The sequence below is a fragment of the Ooceraea biroi genome, chromosome 10 (genome assembly GCF_003672135.1).
Source record: "Ooceraea biroi isolate clonal line C1 chromosome 10, Obir_v5.4, whole genome shotgun sequence".
Classification (NCBI taxonomy): Eukaryota; Metazoa; Arthropoda; class Insecta; order Hymenoptera; family Formicidae; genus Ooceraea; species Ooceraea biroi.
In genome coordinates, this window is record NC_039515.1 from 13763718 (window position 1) to 13770424 (window position 6707).

Sequence of the window (6707 nt, forward strand, 5' to 3'; positions counted from 1 at the left end):
CGACATTCTGAATTTTGTTAATTTTTCCCATTTTAATTCATCAGAAAAGTCATTTAGAAAATGAACTTCGCCAATTTGGAAAAACGCGCTATACACATAGAGGAAAGTCCCCGATTATGAGATACCATATCGATTTTGCCGTATGTAAGGAAATCTATAGGCAGAATTTAAAAATGTAATACGTTATCTTGAAGAGAATTTAATAAGCTTTAGGTTGGTGAAATGAAAAATCTAATTTAAATATTATTTTTTCTGAAAATTAAAACAATTTGAAAAAAGAGCTTTACGCAGGATCGAGAAAGTGTGCTCCTAATATAAGATACCTCGAGAAATCGGTGTTAAAAGTGCAAAATACATCAGTATTGCAATTAAAAAACTTTATTGGATAGTTTTATAAAAATACTGCTGCCACAGCCTTCGCCAAATCTTCACGGTTCCACTGTCGATGCTTCTCGTTCCTCTAACCTCCATAGTCAGATTCTATAAAAATTAAATACACAAAAATTCGTAATATAAATTCGTATTAACTTTTCTTTAACCTTAAGTAGTATTTTCTTTCATTTTATTGCACTACATAATCTTCATATTCGAGCAATAATTATCTCATATTAAGAGTACCCTGAATATCTCATTATACGAGCCACGCGCCTAGCGGTTCCGCGATCATGAAATCTAACCTCTACAATTAAGCAATTCAACAAATCGCGTATTTTCCTGTTACTACGATTCTACTCTATCATTGCATACTGAATTTATTGCCAACCATTTCCTTATTATATAATAAACAAGGTTTAAAGACTTACCTCAAGTTCCTTTGACATGTTCACAATTTCACAAACCTTTTCTTGCAAAGGCTAAACGCAATAACGAACAATGAATTTTTCACTAAATACATTTTACACCAAGAGTAGTAAGTTCATGGTGGAACTAACAGATGGTGCTCACTAGTTTAGCAGCAACCCCATTATCTCATATTAGGAGCATATCCCATAATAGGGGATTCTCCTCTATATAATATTAAATATATTCGAGAATCATAAAAAAGAAAGCGACTTTCAAGTGTTCTCTCGTACCTTCTTGAGAGTGCTTTCAAGAGAATTCAGGAATATTAGTTTTCAAGATATACTTTCGGCGCTTCATAAAGACTGGCGTTGTAATAATTTTTAATTGTGTTTACGCGCGCGCAGTGCATCAGCATCGTGCAATTCACGTAACCGAAATAATCATCATTGGTTCATCGTCACATTATCTATGCACTTCTAGCGAATATATGACTCATGATCTCGGAAATATATTACGAACATAAACTTGATATATCGTTGATTAATTGCGCAGTTCGACATTCTGAATTTTGTTAATTGTTCCCATTTTAAGTCATCAGAAAAGTCATTTAGAAAATGAACTTCGCCAATTTGGAAAAACGCGCTATACACATAGAGGAAAGTCCCCGATTATGAGATACCATATCGATTTTGCCGAATGTAAGGAAATCTATAGGCAGAATTTAAAAATGTAATACGTTATCTTGAAGAGAATTTAATAAGCTTAGGTTGGTGAAATGAAAAATCTAATATAAATATTATTTTTTCTGAAAATTAAAAAAATTTGAAAAAAGAGCTTTACGCAGGATCGAGAAAGTGTGCTCCTAATATAAGATACCTCGAGAAATCGGTGTTAAAAGTGCAAAATACATCAGTATTGCAATTAAAAAACTTTATTAGATAGTTTTATAAAAATACTGCTACCACAGCCTTCGCCAAATCTTCACGATTCCACTGTCGATGCTTTCTCGTACCTCTAACCTCCATAGTCAGATTCTATAAAAATTAAATACACAAAAATTCGTAATATAAATTCGTATTAACTTTTCTTTAACCTTAAGTAGTATTTTCTTTCATTTTATTACATTACATAATCCTCATATTCGAGCAATAATGATCTCATATTAAGAGTACCCTGAATATCTCATTATACGAGCCACGCGCCTAGCGGTTCCGCGATCATGAAATCTAACCTCTACAATTAAGCAATTCAACAAATCGCGTATTTTCCTGTTACTACGATTCTACTCTATCATTGCATACTGAATTTATTGCCAACCATTTCTTTATTATATAATAAACAAGGTTTAAAGACTTACCTCAAGTTACTTTGACATGTTCACAATTTCACAAACCTTTTCTTGCAAAGGCTAAACGCAATAACGAACAATGAATTTTTCACTAAATACATTTTACACCAAGAGTAATAAGTTCATGGTGGAACTAACAGATGGTGCTCACTAGTTTAGCAGCAACCCCATTATCTCATATTAGGAGCATATCTCATAATAGGGGTTTCTCCTCTATATGTGTATATGCACTGATATACACACGCTTGCTCGTGCACGGAAACGAAGGCACACAGACGGCCAGCCGCGAACTATGACGTAGATGGATCGCGATTCAACTGCGGATGTAATTACATCGCGACCGAGCCGGAAGTGGAAACGGTCTGAGCGCTTTTGCGGCTTAAAGAGCGGCTTTATACGCTCGAATTACGCCGATCGACCGCGATCGACGTCGCCTCCCCACTGCATGAATCGGGAGAGTTGCAAGGCGCAAAAAGTATTCCCTCGCTGCATGTAATTCTTTCTGCAGTTTAATAGAATTAATTAACATGACAAATTTACATGACTTACTTCGTACTCTTGTATAGCTACTTTAAATTATTCAAATGTTTGAATATAAAATTTAGGCTCGCGATCTCTACACTGCACAGTGGGCCAGAAAACTCACAAAAGTGGCAAAAAACCAACACTCAGATTTTTACTCAATTATCACGATATCTTAAAATAGAGTAGTTGAAGTGGCCGTAGCGAAATGTTTTTACAGGTTATTCAAAATTTGTTCATATAGGGGCATCATGAACAAGAAAAATGTTATTTGTTTCCTAACGTATTTATAATTTCTTTTTCGCATATGAAAAATTTAGCTTATCACTTTTAAAGGTTTTTCTTTTATGTAATATCAGTATTACGGGTATTTGAATTTGAAAAAGCTAGTAAAGATCTGTGGACGTTAACCTGATTTGAGTATCATGACTTCTTGTGAAATCAATTTTATTCATTTCGCTTTTGTACAGGTTATTGTTTTCCTGCTCCCCGAGACTCCACTTTCTAATCAAAAATTGAAGGTGTCAGGATCTTCATTATAATGTCTACTTTAAACTTGTTCGGCGATATTTTGCGAATACTGTAATTTGCTATGTGTACATGAGTTTTAAATCGCCCAGATTTGCTACGATTACGCGACTAGATACGTACAATAAGGTGCATTAATTCACGTGATAGCGAATATTTATTAATAGTAATATATTTATTAATGTTAATATATATATTAATATTATATACAGGGTGTTTCCTAAGTAAGTAGACAAACTTAAGGAGGATATTCCTTGGCTTATTTTAAGAAGAAAAGGTCATATAAACATATGTCCTAAACTGCTTTGTTTTCCAAAAAAAGTACATCACTGTTTTCGTTCACTTTTCATTTATTATAGAACAGTTTGTGTTATTGCAAATGAAACAAATGAAAAACAATAGTAACCAAAAAGAAAAATTATAACGAAAAAGAAAATAGTAACTAAAGAGAAAAATAATAACATCACAGTAACTGCTGAAAATGTCCACCTGCAGCCATGATACACGCCTCGACTCTCCTTTCCATTGATTAACGTACACGCTCAAAAATACCTGGAGCGTTACGTATTCTTTCACATCCATCTATTATGCGATTTCTGAGATCTGTTGAAATTTGTTGACTCGTACTGCAAAAGCACGCTATCCGAAAAGTGAATGAAAACAGTGATGTACTTTTTTTGGAAAACAGCAGTTTAGGACATATGTTTATATGACCTTTTCTTCTTAAAATAAGCCAAGGAATATCCTCCTTAAGTTTGTCTACTTACTTAGGAAACACCCTGTATATGTATAATATATAGGTATATATATAATATTAACATATGTTAATATATAGAATGCATTTTTTCACGATATAAAGCTAGTTTGACGGATAGACACCAAAGTTTTAAGTTCGACAATTTATCTCACTAGTTTATTTCTCATTGTTCTAAATGTAACAAATAGAAAATATTTTGTCCTACGCAACGGTGCCCCATCTGCTGATAGGCCGCTCTACCGTGCCGGCACTGTCTCTCGCGGCGCTTGTACGCTCCGAGTAGGGAGTAGGAATTTTTGATGTCAGATTCGTTATCAGCAACCTTGAAAACCATTAAATATCAAGTTCCATACAAATCCGATCAAAATTAATAGATATTGACCGCCATATTGGATCCACTAATTTGAATATTGAATTTTCCATGTCAGATTCGTTATCAGCAACCTCAAAACCTCAAGTACCTCGAATTTTCAGAAAAGTCTAAAGAAATCTTGAATTTGTCCGCTTTTGCATGCTTTCTGGCCGGTGGGAAGAAGAAAAAATTGCCCAATAAAGCCAAATAGAAAGCCGACAAGCGTTGCCAGCTTCGCCGACGGCACGTCTGATTGTTTCTACGCTTAATTTACATACAGGCAACCCAATCACCATAGTAATTTTAAAGTTTGCCAATTACAGTTTTATATGTTTAATTCACATTGCTTCGTACAATTCAGCAATGTATCAAAATAATCAATCTATTCTAGTATGCATCATAATCAATATTTCTAAAGAATTTATATCAAGAAATCATCACTAGGATAAGAATATCAAACAAGAAGAAACTTGAAATTTAAACTGATCAAAGTATTGGGCATTAGTATGAAACTTTACAAATGTAAAAGCGCCATCTTTCAACATTTGTTACTCAAATTTGGCGCAGCGTCAGTATCAGGTTAGGTTAGTGTGATAGATGTATGGTTCGCTTCAAATGTTATATTTGTTCTTCAAAATATTTTCATTAGTTTTATTGTGGATTCTTTTTTATAGAACTATGGAAAAGTCCAAAAACTTTGTGGATTTATGAATATGAGTCCGCGGAACCACAGTCGAGACAGCTCGTAATATCAACGCTGTATTATGGTGAAGGTTCACACTATAAGCAACGGTGGCAATTGGTCAAAAACTTCAGAGATGGAGATTTCGAGCCTCGCTAATGAGCCAACGTGGAAGACACAAGACGAAGGTGGATAATGATCACTTGAGAGCCGTAGTAGAGTCCGGATCCATCCAAAGTACACGTGAATTGCATCGATATTCAATGTTTCCATACCCACCATTGGTTCATTTAGCTGCAATTGGTAATAAAGAAGTTGGACAAATGGGTCCCCGCACGAATTGACCGATGCGCAGCAGGCGCAACGTCTAGAGCTTCAACTTTCTTTGCTTTCCCGTCACAAAAATGAATCTTTTTTTAATCGAATTGTGACCGTTGATGAAAGTGGATACTCACGACAAATCGTAAACGCTCACATCTTCAGTGGTTGAACGCTGATGAACCACCGAGACATCACGCGAAACCCAACATGTACACAGAAGAAGCTTATAGTGACTGTTTGGTGGTCCAGGTCAAGTGTTATCTACTTACAACTTTATGAAATCTGTAACCATATAACGGCTGAAGTAATTGCAAGCAACTGGACGAAATGATGCAACAATTGCTATTAAACAACCGAATTTGGTCAATCGGTCAATGCGATCCGTGTTGCATGATAATGCTCGGACCGCACACTGCACGACTGACTCGTGGAAAGCTACGGAGTTGGAATTGGAAACTCTCCGTCATCCACCATATTCACCAGATCTATCACCTACCGTAACTATCACTTTTCCGGTGAATTTGACAAACTTGTTGGTGGAAAATTCTTCAATTCTCAACAGGCAGTTCGAAACAGCCTTCCGCGACTTCATCGATTCCCGTACTCCTGGCTTCTATAGTAGAGGCATAGGACCAACTACCACTTAAAATGGCAGAAGTTGTAGATAACATGGGCGCATACTTCGATTGAAATAAATCATGTCCATGGTCCAAAACTGCAAAAGTTTATGTTTCTATTTGTAAAGTTTCATACTTAATGTACCTAGTACTATTCTGAGTTACTTTTGATTCCGGGCGAGGCGAGACCGGCTCTTCGTCGATCGAACTTTCATTTTTTCTCGATCGAGGTCGACGAGATTGCGCTTCCTCAACGGGTCGCTCTTTCGTTCTGTTTCCGGGAAACCGCCAGAACATCTTCGACGTAACGGTTTCCTCGAGGCGACGTTGGCTGCCATCGCCACTCCGGCGGGACCTCTTTTCTCGTCGACGACAGAAGGACAGTCGAGCTCGAGCCCGAGAACGGGCCGCAAATCGCGTCCTTGTGCACAGCGCACGGGCTCAGGGTGAATCCGGGCGCATCGGAGTGCACGCCGCAGCGCGCGATCGGCAGACCAGAATCTCAGGCCGGGTTGCAGACCGGATGTTGCTGTCTGCTGCGTGCTGTGCTGCTGCTGCTGAGCGCTGGATGTCGCGCCGCCGGGCGCAGAGGATTCGCACAGGCCGACGAATACCGAACCAGGGTCAACAGCAGCCCGGAGCAAAGATTCCCTCGCATCACCTGCAATCGTAACGCACAGATCGGAGTTAAGCAGACGTTTCTGATTTCATCCTATCGATGAAATCAGAAGTAAACGGTACTATCGTTTGCCACGACTCGATGAATCTTTTGTAGATTTACACAGTGCACAGTGGGT

General features: G+C 37.4%; 1 long non-coding RNA gene across 1 annotated transcript; it reads right to left on the minus strand.

Annotated features, from left to right (window-relative positions):
* Window positions 1-362: 362 nt before the first annotated feature.
* Window positions 363-861, minus strand: LOC113562771. The gene is made up of 2 exons (XR_003407168.1): window positions 804-861; window positions 363-480 (listed from the first exon to the last, which is right to left on the minus strand). It is a non-coding gene; the product is annotated as an uncharacterized LOC113562771 (long non-coding RNA).
* Between the last annotated feature and the right edge of the window lie 5846 nt (window positions 862-6707).